The sequence below is a fragment of the Apium graveolens genome, chromosome 7 (genome assembly GCF_009905375.1).
Source record: "Apium graveolens cultivar Ventura chromosome 7, ASM990537v1, whole genome shotgun sequence".
Taxonomy (NCBI): Eukaryota; Viridiplantae; Streptophyta; class Magnoliopsida; order Apiales; family Apiaceae; genus Apium; species Apium graveolens.
Window position 1 is genome coordinate 250,571,964 of NC_133653.1, and position 13,314 is coordinate 250,585,277.

A 13,314-nucleotide genomic window follows, 5' to 3' on the forward strand; every position below is an offset into this window, starting at 1 on the left:
GTATCTCTTCTGTATATATATATATATATGTACCCCCTTTCCATTATTCCATTATGTACAATCTGTGTTCTTCTTCTTCTCTTAACAAATCAGCCCTGACCTCTTTACTCTCAACAAATCAGCCATAAGAAATGACTACAAGATGTTCTTGTCTAAAATTTGCAACACAACAGACGGCTTGGACAACGACAAATATGGGTCGACGTTTCTTTGCATGTCCGGATCGCAGGTGTAATTTTTTCCGATGGGTAGATGGCCCTTTGTGTCACCGTGCTCAAGTTATCATTCCAAGACTTATTTGAAGAATTAATAATCTCGAAGAAGAAATCAAGAATTTGGAAGTGATAAATGAAAATGCTGTGGAGATTGGAGGAAAGGGGAAATGGTGTAGCAAAACCATGACTTTTCTAATATTGACATGGATATGTATTTTCATTTATTTGTGTTCTGATAAGGAGTAAATGTATTTGTCATGACAGATCATTTGTAATGAAATTATTCTTAAGTGTCAAGTTTTTAGCTGTTTTTTGTATATTGTGGAAATTGTATGTTAGGATGCAACTGAATTGACAATGCAATAAAAAGGAAAACAAACTTGAAACCATTAACATTAACTTCAAACCAACCGAATCCAATAATATTTAAAACATTGCACCAAACTGCAGCCATATAAAACTACAAATGGACCTAGAGTTAATGTTTGGTCTTAACAAAAGAGCACAAAAGTAGGTGCATGTTCATCTAACATTGGTTCTTCACTTCTTTTGCTTTCCCAAATTTTTCTTCTTATGAAGCCTTGTTGCTTCCAAATTCTTCAAAGATGTGAACTTTCGACCTTCGACTGGCGGCACACCCAAATTCTTCTTCTTCCCAGTACTTGGGCCTGGTGCCTTGAAGGGCTTGATAATTCCTCCATGACTGGATGCATATGTATTGGTCCTAGCCTTCTTTGGTGTATTTTGCACCTCCTTCCTTGGATCCAGATCTGACTCCTTCCTGACGTCCTTCCTTCCCTTCACAGCTTGGTCCTTCATTGCCTCCTTTTCTGGGTTCTTCTTTGCCTCCACTGTTGGCTTCTTCTTTACCTTCTTCTTTGGCTCCACAAAAGGCTGTAATGCAATTAAATAAGTTGTTAACTTTAGATGTGTTTAGACATGAATTAAGTTGTAATAGATTACCTTTTTGCAGGTTCTTTTATTGTGGCCATGGCCCTGGCAATTGCCACATCTTGATGCAACTTTTGAGGAACTTTCTTCCACACCTTCTTCTTTATTCTTTCGCTCCTTATCAAATTTCTGGCAATGAAATAGCTCCATTTAGTCCCAAAATCAGATCATTTGTATAAATAAACCAAAAGCACAGTGATACATACCTTAGCTTCACATGTTCTTGTGTTGTGCCCCAAAGCCTTACACCAAGCACACTGATTTGTTGTGCCACTCCTTTTTAACAATGTTGGGTCATTTTCTCTTGTCTCAACAACATCAATGGCTGTGTTTCTCTTTTTTTTAGGTCGACCAGGTGCCACTCTCAGTTTTGGAGGAAATATGGGAGTTTTATGTGTCTCCTCCCAAAACTCCTCTCCATTTAGTGGTTCAAGTACATGGCTATAGACCCTTAGGTACCAATCTTTGTTGTGACACTCATGCATGTATTCTAAAGGGCTTTGTTTTTGAAAAAATATACAAGCACAAGCGTGGAAGCACGGTATACCTGTTAGTTGCCACTTTCTACATGCATAAATATGGTGCTTCAAGTCAACAACAACTTGGTGGCCACCTTCTGACATAGTAACTAGGTATTTGTGACCACCATTCCACACAGGTGTTGCTGTTCCAGCCATTTCCATTGCTCTATTTTAAAATAATATCTAGCAAGTAAGTCAATATGTTTTATATCTTAGCATATAAGTACATATATGAGTTTGAGTACATACTTGTGCAGTTTCTTAAGAGGCTTAGTACAAAATTTAGTCCTCATTTGCTCCATCTTCTGTTTCCTTCTATCAATCCTCTCCATGCATGTATTATGGATTTTGGTGAACATAGTGACAATGGCCATATCCCTGAATCTGTTAATGGCATCATTGAATAATTCACAGTTGTTATTAACAAAAATGTCTGATTTAGAGATATCTCTAAATCCAGACCTACTCCACTGAGACCTTGGCTTAGATGCCAACCAAACATGGGCCATGGGTGCAATCTGATAATAATATAAAAACACAATAAGAAAAATCAGTCCTAAATCAGTCTAAAAATTAGTCAAAATATCAGTCTAAAAATAAGTCTAAAATCAGTCATCAGTCTAAAAATCAGTCCTAAATCAGTGTAAAAATTAGTCTAAAAATCAGTCTAAAAATCAGTCTAAAAATAAGTCAAAATACCTTTTTCAATTCTGCCATGTTTTTTTGGAAGAAATAGTCTGTAGTTGATCTAGCAGCTAGCCATAGAAGTTTCCTCACTCCAATTCCCTTGTGCTCTTTCCAAAGATTTCTGTAGAAGTGCATCACACATAACCTATGTTCTGCCATAGGAACTTGTTTCTCCAATGCATTGACCAAGCCTTTTTGTCTGTCACAGATGAAGGTGTAAGCTCCTTCATGCTCCATATGCAAGTCAGCTTTCAGAAGACCAATAAACCAATCCCAAGAATCATTGTTCTCTGTCTCCGCAACATAAGCATATTATCACAGTTAAAAAAGAACACGAATTGGACAAAAAAAATCCTAAAAACTCAGATGACAAAATAACCCCACTTGTATAACTGATAACTGAAATTACTAGATGACAAAGTATTTAGGGACCACCAATTGTTCAATAAACAATAGAAACCCTAAAAATCATGCATGCAAACATATTGGGTTTAATCGACACTATACAAACACTATAACCAGACTTGGAATAGAAATTTACCCCCATATTCTGGTATTTCAGCATCATCTTCGATTCTTGGTGCTTCAATCACCGGGATTTCAACTCCTTTGTCCAACACTTGCAGCCAATAATCCTCTGGAACTTCATTCCAACTTATTGTTCTCAAGTTATCATCACTTACTACTCGCATACGGCCTCTCATTTTCTCACAGATGCCTAGGGTTCACAAATTAGGGGTTTCGATTTGGGGATGGAAATGAGAGAGTCGTTGATGTGGAGTTTCTTTTGTTTTTAATTACGGTTTCCTGTTTTGGTTTGTTTTACTTTGTTTTTTTGTTTTTAATTAGTGATTGACTAAAATGCCCCTATTCCCGTTAACGTTAACCACACAGTTGGATGGAAAAGCGACCATGGGATGCAAAAGAAGCGAAAATATTTATTTAGGGTGCAAACTGACAGGAAAAATAATACAGGACCAAATCGGAAAAATGAAAATAATAGTAGGGTACAAACTGCCAATTACTCAAAAAGAAATAAAAATATGCATGAATGCAACTAAATGAATGCAACGATCCCCATAGAGTAACTAAATCAATCAACAAGCAACACCTCAGCAAATGCAGTTATCCGCATAAAGATCAATCAAAGATCACAAATCAACATACAAATCAAATAAGTGCATGTGTGCAACTGCTTACAGAGATACTATCGCAACTAGATCGACAATCTTGACTCACTACTTATCAAAACAATCGCAAGTTTATAAATAGAAAAAAATCTAGACTCAAAATAATTTATAACACTTCAATTCTTATATAGGAGTTTAACATAGATTCACGCTTTTATTCACAACAAAATAACACAAGCATGCTTATTTGATCGTGCAATGAGTGAGGTCTAATAAAGACTTATACAATAGTACCCATGTAGCGAGCGTTAGGTTAGCGGATCCGAGACTATAAAAGCCTTAGGTCACTAGGCACAAAGTCCCCTAAGAACTTAATAACTCGAGTACTAAAGAGCCCACTCGTGATCAATTGTACATAATAGTTATTCTTTTTTTTTCTTTTTTTTCTACAAATTTCTGAATGAGTGTGTTTCTCTCCATCTCATTTAACCCTAGACTACTCATATAAATATGAGTCGGCTACTAGCCATTTGACACCTAGCCACATAACTAGCAATGAAATCCAATTTTCTCCAATTTTTAAATATCCATGTCTTTTATTATTAAGAGAATATCCTAAATTCTAAATATAAACAAGCGATTAAACCTCGACAAATAAACAAACCATGACCATGATCTAGCACTCTAGCAACCTGTAAGACTTAGTGAAATACAATTGTCTCTAGCATGCAAATTAATTCGATAAGACTCAAAATCACTAAATACGACATCACTACACTAGCATCAATATCACCCATTAATCGGAAAAATCATCTAATGGATCATGTTATAATGCAAATGCATGAACTATATGAACAAACTAATATTAAACTATCAAAAATAAAAAAAGTATTTGGCAAAATATGCAAACTATATGTACTAAACTATCATGAATATGCAACTATACGTGACTCACACAAAAACATATTCCTTCAACTACTACACCCAAACTTAAAATATTCACTGTCCTCAATGAAGGTAATAGTAAGGAATTCATGCATACTTACTGCGAATCAGAATCATCACCCTCAACGGTGGAGTGTCAGCTGTATCAGGAGGCGGATACACAGAATCCTCACCAAAAACTGGCCACTGCATGTCAACACCGGTGGCTCTGAAAGTTGTCCCAAGTGCATGGGTGAGATCGTGTATAAACCGGCTATGGATGTCGTGCATCGCATCCATCCTCCTAACTAGACGCCTATACTGCGTCGAACTCAAACCAGCTCTAATATCTGCTCCTGCTGCCTCTTGCTGCTGCTGCGACGAACCAGCATCCTCTCCTAACTGAGCTCTCCAAGCTGCTCTACGGGCATGCTGAGATCCTCCCACAATAGCCTGATCCATGGGCACACCACCTGGCAGATGATCATATGAATACCCAAGCCCCTTGGGATCAGGCTTACCTCCTCCCCACTCAACCAAGATGTGTAGTGTAGAACTGTCAATAGGAGCACTGGGAAGCTGAAGCTGCTCATGTGCGGGCCAATGAACACCAATTGCCACGCACAACTTCGTCACCACAGACGCATATGGAATAACACCTGTAGTACCTCCTCTCAAGAATCTCAAAATCCCATGATAAATCACCATCCCCAAATCAATGTAATCACCCTGAAGAATCCCCCACAGCAGACGAGCACGCTCCACAGTAATCTCATGCACATGCTAAGCTGGCATGATGTTAGCATAAATAAACGAGTTCCAAGCCCGTGCAAACCTGTTCATGCATGACGCAGGGAACATGGAGTAATCAGTAGTGCCCCTCTTGAACTTCCAGTGAGTCTCAGGCACACACAAAGTCACAACCATCAGATCCAAGTTGAAGTCCTCGGGAGTCTTATCATTTAAGTGTCCTGACCCACCTTCCTCGCGGGCTGCTCAATCACCGTCCGGATAGCCTCTACAGTATACTCCACAGTCCTCCTTCGAACCACCGTGAAGCCATTCTTCTCCGCCTTGGCGTTAGTGTAAAACTCCCGCACAACACTCATGGGCACAACAGTGGGAACCTCACTAAAAGGAACCCAACCCATCTCAAGAATCATCTTCAACAGCTTACCATCCTTCCCTGATGGCAGAAAACCTCGCTCCTTAGCAATAGGCTTTGACATAAGCCTCGTGTACTCCTCTTCAGCCTCAGGAGTAGAAAACCTTGGCCTCACACCACCCGCATATGAAGAATCGGTGGTGCTGCTGCTAACTTGCGTTCTTTGCCTCTTCGGTGCCATTGGGATTGAATAAGAGAGAATAAAAGTTAAGTGTTTGAGAGAGATTTGTATTTGAGAATTTGTGATGTGGTGGATAAGTTGTGTATAAGTGTATGTATTTATAGGTGGAGAGGTGAGAATTTGATAAGGAATAGAAGTGGGAATTGATTGTGGGAATTGTGGGAATAATGGGTTTGATTTGGAGAGGGAATTATGGAATGTGGAAGAGTAAAAATCGGGTTGGAATTGATTTTTGAGTAAATATACCGATTTTTTCTTCGTTCTTCTGTTTTTTTTCAAACACGGACCCGACGCAAGCGCGGGCACGCTCACTCTCTGGAAAACCGGCGCGACCGCACGCTAGATCAGCGCGGGCGCGGTTACCTTCTGGAAAAACAGCGCAGCTGCGAGCTGGATCAGCGCGGGCGCGCTTGGTCACTGGAGTTGGCCCTGAATTTTTTTCTTTTTCTGATTTTTTTGTGTTTTTCTCCTTTCTTCTTGCTTCTTCTACCTACTAATGTACAAAAAACTTGGGTTGCCTCCCAAGAAGCGCTTCTTTTACGTCGCTAGCTCGACGTAGAACTTTGAACTCAAATGGACAATAGAATGGCACTAACCACCTCGCGGTTTTCCATGTCACCATAGTAATGCTTCAACCTATGACCATTTACCTTAAATGTCGGGCCCGAATCATTCTCAAAAATTTCCACCGCTCCATGTGGAAAAACAATTTTGATTATGAAGGGCCCTGACCACCATGACTTCAACTTTCCAGGAAAAAGACGGAGACGAGAGTTGAACAAAAGAACTTGTTGCCCCGACACAAATGATTTGAGCACTAGACCCGATCGTGCCACCTCTTGACTTTCTCCTTGTACATTTTATTTTTCTCATAAGCTTGAAGTCGAAACTCGTCGAGTTCATTCAATTGAAGTATCCTCTTCTTTCCAGCCGCATCCAAGTCAAGATTCAATTTCTTCAAAGCCCGATATGCTTTATTCTCGAGCTCCACAGGCAAATGACACCCTTTACCATAGACCAACTGAAATGGAGACATTCTCAATGGAGTCTTATATATTGTTATATACGCCCAAGCAGCTTCATCAAGCTTCAAAGACCAATCCTTCCTCGACGGACACACAACTTTCTCTAAGATACGCTTGATCTCTCTGTTAGACATCTCAGCTTGACCATTTATCTGAGGATGATAAGCCGTGGCAATGCGATGATTTAAATTATACCTTCGCATCATAGCAGTGAACTTGCGATTGTAAAAATGCGACCCCTCATAACTGATTATGACTCTTGGAGTTCCAAACCTTGTGAATATCTGCTTGTGAAGAAAATTAAGCACCACTTTCGCATCGTTCGATGGCAACGCCTTAACTTTAACCCATTTTGACACATAATCAACTGCCAACAAGATATACTGATTGTTACAAGATCAGACAAATGGCCTCATGAAGTCAATTCCCCAAACATCGAAGACCTTAACCTCTAAAAGCACATTAAGAGGCATCTCATCCCTCTTAGACATATTACCTACACGTTTACATCGATCACATTTCAAAACAAACCGGTGAGCATCTTTAAACAAGGCCGACCAAAAGAAACCTGCTTGAAGAACATGAGTTGTTGTCTTTTCTCCACCATAATGTCCTCCATAAGCTGTTGAGTGGCAATCTCGCAAGATCCCCCCCGTTTCGCTGTAAGGAATACATATCCTGATGATTTGGTCAGAACCTTGTCAAAAAAAAAATGGCTCATCCCACATATACCACTTTACTTCATGTAGAAAATTCTTCCTTTGAGCGTAAGATAAGTCGGGAGGCATGATATTACTCACAAGATAGTTCAAAATGTCTGTAAACCACGGTTCTTCTTCTTGCATTCCAAACAACTGCTCTTTGGGAAAAGACTCATTTATCAATGTCTTATCCAATGAAGTAGCATTAGGATTCTCTAAATGCGAGAGATGATCAGCGACTTGATTTTTAGTCCCCTTTCTATCCTTGATCTCTAGTTCAAATTCTTGAAGCAAAAGAACCCATCTAATCAATCTAGGCTTTGAGTCCTTCTTTGAGACGAGATAACGAATTGTAGCGTGATCAGTGAAAACTGTCACCTTAGTCCCAAGTAGATAAGATCGAAATTTCTCAAAACCATAGACAATAGCCAAAAGTTCTTTCTCCATAGTAGTATAATTCAGTTGAGCACCATTTAGGGTCTTACTAGCGTAGTAGACCACATAAAATATATTGTTCTTCCTCTGCCCAAGAACTGCTTCAACTGCATAGTCACTTGCATCACACATCATCTCAAAAGGTTCATTCCAATCAGGTGCAGTTATGACCGGTGTCGTGATTAAACTCTTCTTCAATGTCTCAAAAACTGCAAGGCACTCGTCATCAAACTTGAAAGGAACATCTTTCTCTAGAAAACTGCACAATGGCCTTGAAATCTTAGAGAAATCTTTGATGAAATGCCTATAGAAACCCGCATGGCCAAGAAAACTGCGAATTCCCTGAACAGAAATAGGTGGAGGAAGATTCTCAATGACCCCCACCTTGGCCTTGTCCACCTCTAGACCCTTACTAGAAACCCTGTGCCCGAGAATAATGCCCTGACGCACCATAAAGTGACATTTCTCCCAATTGAGAACCAGATTGGTCTCAACACACCTCTTGAGAATGTAACCAAGATTTTTCAAGCATTCATCAAAAGAATCGCCAAAAACAGAGAAGTCATCTATGAACACCTCCACATTTTGGCCAATCATATCAGAAAAGATGGCCATCATACATCTCTGAAATATGGCTGGTGCACCACACAGACAAAAAAAACTCGTCTAAAGGCGAAAGTACCAAATGAATAAGTGAAGGTAGTTTTTTCCTGATCTTCTGGAGCGATACAAATTTGATTGTAACCCGAATAGCCGTCCAGCAGACAGTAGTACTCATGACCAGCCAATCTATCAAGCATCTGGTCAATGAAGGGCAAAGGGAAGTGATCCTTCCTAGTGGCTTTGTTCAGCTTCCTGTAGTCCATTCAAACTCTCCACCCCGTGACTGTTCGTGTAGGAATAAGCTCATTCTTCTCATTTGCTACCACAATAATACCACCTTTCTTTGGCATACATTGAACCGGGCTAACCCATGAACTGTCAGAAATAGGGTAGGTTATCCCTGCATCTAGCCACTTAAGAATTTCCTTCTTCACTACTTCCTTCATGATTAGAATAAGTCTTCTTTGCTGCTCGACCGTAGGCTTGCTACCTTCCTCTAGCAGAATTTTATGCATGCAATAAGAAGGGTTGATTCCCTTGATATCTGCAATAGTCCAGCCAATTGCCGATTTGAACTCTCTCAGAATCCTCAGAAGCTTTTCCTCATCGCTACCTGAAAGGTCAGATGCAATAATAACAGGCAAAGTAGATGCATCACCTAAAAATGCATACCTCAAATGCTCGGGTAAAGGCTTAAGCTCAAGAGTGGGAACTTCCTCAATAGATGGCTTGAGGCGTTTAGGGGCTTTTTTCAATTCTTCCATTCCAAGAGATTTAAAAGGCATATCTATCTTCCTCTTCCAGGGAGAAGTATTCAAATACTGCAATTGTTCTTCACCTTCGTCATCTTCACTATCTGAATTTCCCAATAAGGCTTTCTCTAAGGCTTCAGACCTTAGCAATTGATCAAGTTCTGAAGTAACCACAGAATCAACCAACTCCACTTTTAGGCATTCCTCATTTTCCGTAGGAAACTTCATAGCGTTGAACACATTAAAAGTTACATCCTGATCCAGCACTCACATTATGAGCTCATCTTTTTGCACATCTATCAAGGTTCGGCCAGTTGCCAAGAAAGGTCTTCCCAAGATTATGGAAATCTTCTTATCCTCCTCAAAATCAAGAATTACGAAATCAGCAGGGAAGATGAGTTTATCAACCTTGACCAAGACATCCTCCACAATACCTCGCGGATATGTAATCGAACGGTCGTCCAACTGCAAGGTCATATAAGTCTGTTTTGGATCAGGTAAGTCCAATTGCTTGAAGATTGACAAGGGCATCAGATTGATGCTAGCTCCCAAGTCACATAAGCATCTGCCAAAAGACACTTTTCCAATAGTACACGGAATAGTGAAGCTTCCTGGATCCTTAAGCTTCGGAGGTAACTTGTGTTGCAGCACAGCACTGTATTCCTCCGTGAGAGCGACAGTCTCTAAATTATATAGCTTCACTTTCCGAGAGAGAATACCTTTCATAAACCTTGCATAACTAGGCATCTTCTCAAGAGCCTCAACGAAAGGTATGTTGATATGAAGTTTCTTGAACACCTCCAGAAACTTCTCAAATTGCTTGTCCAGCTTTTTCTTCTGCAGCCGCTTAGGAAAAGGCGGTGGAGGATAGATATGTTTCTCCCCTGTATTACCTTCAGGAGGAGTGTGCTCAACAGTATTCTTCCTTGGTTACACTACTACTTCCTGCTGCTCTACTTCTTTCTCATCCTTAGCTTATTTAGTCAATACTTGAGTTTGTTCGGGATTACAACCTTTCCAGACCTTAAAGTGATTGCCTTTACTTGCTCCTTAGCTTCCCTCTTTCCTGGAACTTCAGTGTCACTAGGTAGTGTACCAGGCTGACGATTAAGCAAGGCATTGGCAATTTTCCTAATTTGATTTTCCAATGTCTTGATAGAAACAGATTGACTTTTTGCACATAAGCTTCAACTCCTCTAGTTCAGATTTTTCATTAGCTTGTTGCATCTGGAGTTATTGTCTCGGTGCATATTGTGGTTGCTGAAAACCAGGGGGGGTGTACTGCTTAGATGGATACTGCTGATAAGGCTGTTGAACCGCATTCTGAGTGTTGCTCCAACTGAAAATTAGGATGATGGCGGTTGTTGGAATGATAAGTGGCTGGCACAGGTTGCTGTGAGCGCTGAAAGTTGCTCACGAACTGAGCTGATTCACTAGAAATTGCGCACTGATCAGTCTCATGGGCACCAGCACAAAGCTCACAGACACTAGCGATTTGATTAACTCCATAATTAGCTAAAGTGTCCACCTTCATCGTCAAAGCTTTAAGTTGGGCAGCTATAGCAGTTGCTGCATCCAACTCTAGAATTCCCGCTACCTTTCCCTGAGTCAGTCTCTGGGAAGGATTCCGGTACTCATTAGCAGCCATCAGTTCAATAAGTTCATAAGCTTCATCGTAGCTTTTATCCTACAAGGCTCCTCCTGATACTGCATCAAGCATGGGTCTAGAAGTAGCACCCAATCCATTGTAGAAGCAGTTGATAATCATCCAATCATGCATGCCATGGTGTGGGCACTTCCTTAGCATCTCCTTATATCGATCCCAAGCCTCACACAGAGATTATCCAGTTTGTTGAGCAAACTGAGTAAGAGCATTCTTGATTGCAGCAGTCTTCGCCATAGGGAAGAATTTAGTGAGAAACTTTTGAGCAAGATCTTCCCAAGAGGTGATAGATCCTGCTGGTAGAGAATTTAACCAGCACTTAGCTTTGTCCCTCAGAGAGAATGGAAAGAGGCGCAACTTGATAGCATCTTCAGTCACATCATTGAACTTGAAAGTGTCGCAGATCTCGATGATTTTTCTGATGTGCTTTTTGGGGTCTTCAGTAGGAGAACCCCCAAACTGAACTGAGTTATGTATCATCAGAATCATGCTTGACTTAATTTCAAAAGTGTTAGCCCTGATGGTTGGCCTGATGATGCTTGACTGAATGTCATTGATCTTAGGCTGAGAATAGTCCATCAAAGCCTTAGGAATTTCTGCTTGATCTCCCATCTCTACTAAAGCTGGTTCCTCGACTTTCTCTTCTTCTTCTTCTACCTTCTTTTCTTCCTCAAAAACTTCCTTTCGAACCACCACAAGTTCTTCCTCGGCTTTATCCAGTGTTCTCTTACGAGTACGCGAACGCGTATGCATACACCCTCGCTAGAGTACCTGAAATAAGACAAGGAAACAAATAAGTAACAATGTCCGAGTCAATGAACTTTAACGACCACTGATGGAAAGCATATAAACTATAAATTAAACTGCAGTCCCCGACAGCGGCGCCAAAAACTTGTTTGTCGCTAAACACGCGCTAATAATACACGCAAGTATACGAGTTCGCAAGTAGTATAGAATCTTTTCTAGTTCGTTCCCACAGAGACTAGCTTGGTTAACTAATGAATCTATGCACTTAAGTAACAATGTATGGTTAGTATTCAATGCTAAGACGATAACAAATAGAGGTTGTTTATAACTAAGAATTAAACTAACAATTATAACTAAGAGAATAAGATTGACTGAATTAATATATATGACAAACATGAGATTCTAACTACTTTAAATTCTTCATTTAATAGCCTTATTGTTCTTAACCTTAGCATGAAATGGTGATGACACTAATCAGACAACATGAAACTGATAAACGCCAACTTTCGTTGCACGAGTACCCTACTACCAGACATCCACAAAAGAGATATAAACTGAATATACACCAATTATATTGAGACCCTATATGTCTGTAGAATTTGACAACATAAAGGTTTAAGCACAAGTTATCTATCTTGATTATATAGGGCAAGTAAGATTGTTAAAATTACCTACGAATTATGCATAACGAACACATGAACCTATGCTAGCATGGCAAGTTCTAAATCCTTAAATTCACTTTCGCTTCATTAAGAATTAACACCCTATCTTATACGTTCGCGACGCTCATAAGACGAATACGCACAACCAATACTAGGTTATCATACAATCACCACATACTAAGGCATCGAAACAATTTAACTAAAAAAATCCATAAATAAATCCGTTAGAACCCCACGACAATGATTAGCCCATAATCTGACTCATCATCTACGTGGGTTCCGATGAAAGCATGGTATAACAAACGTAGTCTTTATAACGAATAAATAAAAAGGTTCAGAAATAAGAAAACTAGCATCCAAGTTATAACTTAAAACAAAGATTCACAAGTAAAAATAAGATCTTCGTCATCTTCGTTGAATCGTGCTAAAACGGTCTTCTTACGGCTCTCCTTGCGCTCTGGTACGTCTCTCCTATGAAAATGTTCTTATTTGAATATATATAGCAGCCCTAATCAATCTGGAAGTCTCTCAATTAGAATTGCATTAAAATCAGAATTCAAAACTTTCGCACCGGCGCGGCCGCGCGCTATCACAGCGCGGGCGCGCTGTCCTTCTGGGAAAAACTCAGATTTCATCTTTTTTCCTTGCTGCTTCGATCCGGCTTTCCACGAGCTTTTATTCCAACACCACCTTGACACCAAATTAGCACCAAAACAATGCTAATTCACCTGGTTACCTAGATAATGCCTGAAATGCAAAAATATTAGAAAACACGTTAAAACACTTAACAACTTTAGTACAAACGCATCAATTCAAAACTTATTTGAGCATTATAAAGTATCATAAATGCCACTCAACAATTTACTCGTACTTCCAGGAGAATAGTTCTCATCAGAATTAATCAGAAAAGAAATAACTGGAATGACAAAGATGCTCTGGAAAGAAAACTATC

At 39.8% G+C, this 13,314-nt stretch overlaps 1 non-coding gene across 1 annotated transcript; it reads left to right on the top strand.

The window, feature by feature from the left end:
- Nucleotides 1–11,068: 11,068 nt before the first annotated feature.
- On the top strand, nt 11,069–11,175 carry LOC141676294 (small nucleolar RNA R71). The gene has a single exon (XR_012556892.1). It is a non-coding gene; the product is annotated as a small nucleolar RNA R71 (small nucleolar RNA).
- The last annotated feature ends 2,139 nt before the right edge of the window (nt 11,176–13,314 follow it).